Source organism: Anabrus simplex, chromosome 8, assembly GCF_040414725.1.
Source record: "Anabrus simplex isolate iqAnaSimp1 chromosome 8, ASM4041472v1, whole genome shotgun sequence".
NCBI classification, from domain to species: domain Eukaryota; kingdom Metazoa; phylum Arthropoda; class Insecta; order Orthoptera; family Tettigoniidae; genus Anabrus; species Anabrus simplex.
The window spans coordinates 71,583,127-71,584,652 of record NC_090272.1 but is presented as its reverse complement, the minus strand read 5'-3'; positions in this window follow the sequence as shown (position 1 = coordinate 71,584,652).

Below are 1,526 nucleotides of genomic sequence, written 5' to 3'. Positions count from 1 at the left end.
TGAAATGATTGTTCAGTGTTTTTTTTTCTTCTTCTTTTCTTACATTCAAATCCTAAGAACTTCTACATGGCATGTAATTTGGAAGAAATCAGTGTTGTTATTAAGTTTAGATGTGCAATCTTACAGATATTTTGTAATGAAGTATGAAAATTGTTTGCTTGTATTGTTACCTGTAAATTAAATATATGTCATGGGATGATGCCAAAAGAATAAGAAGAAATGTGTTCTTTGTTTTGTTCCTGTTCTTCTGTTTTGATTTTGAATATCTCAATTGATGTGTTTCAAACATTGTAACATACTGTTTAAGTGTATTATTGCTGTTATTTATGTGTAAAAATCAATGTTTTTTTCTCTGTTAAATTTTATTAATCTTCTATGTGAATAGGAAATCTTTGATCTGGTTGAAAATTGATATAAATTATTCACTCAGTAAAATATGATTTTATTATTCAGAATTAGTTTCAAAATAATTATTAAATAGTCTAGTTTCCAGTATACTGTTGCTGACGGTATACCCTGCAGGAAGGTAATTTTATACTAAAAGATTGTGAATTTTTTAAGTCTCTACAGCAAAAGGAAAGTGAGGAAACATATAGATTTTTTGTTTATAGGCATAGATCTATATATATTGACATCCATCATCATAGTCATCATAATCATCATCTACAATTTCCTTTTTCTAGCTCCATTTGGGTCGGGATGTTGACGGTATCCTTCCACTTTCCCCTGTCCATCCATTATTGCTGCTCTTCAGCTGTCTTCCAGTCTAGATTCCTTCTTGTTATGCTGTTCTTGATCGAATCCGAACGCTGTAGTCTACGTTTACCTCTTATTCTCCTTCCTTCAGTCTTAGCCTCAATCATCCGCTTCGGTATTCTCCCCTCTTTCATTCTCTTAAACTCATCCAAACTATCTCATATTATTTCTCTCCATTCTGTTTGAAAGCTTTTCTGACCTTACTTTCCCTCCTGACAACATTTCTTACCATGTCCTTACTTGTCTTTCCTATCATACTTCTTAAAAATGAATATGTGTTGATACATCAGAAATGAACGCACAGTTTTATTCTGTTTTAATACATTACGATCATATTATGTCAGTTAAGGCTTTTTTAAGGTGAGATTGTTGTGATTCATACGTGCAGAGTTTTGAAAGTCTCAAATATTCTTTTGATTATATCAGAAGCTTGGTGGCTAATTAAATTATTTTATAGATGCATTTCTGTTAATACTTCCCTGTATTAGGGATTGCCAAAATATATATTACATTTATGTGATAAAAGTAGACTTGTGTTCTCATCCCGAAATGTGCAGCTCTTTTCAGGCACACCCCCAATGGAGGTGAGCTGCGTGTGCCATTTCAACCACATATCCACCCTCCTGTCATTCTTTAATTTCTGACAGTACAAGGAATCAAACCCGGGCCTCCCGAGGACAGCAACTAATAACACTAACCATTACACTACGAAGGCGGAAATTTCTGTGGTAAAATTAATAAATAATGGTATTTTTCACAGCAGATACAAC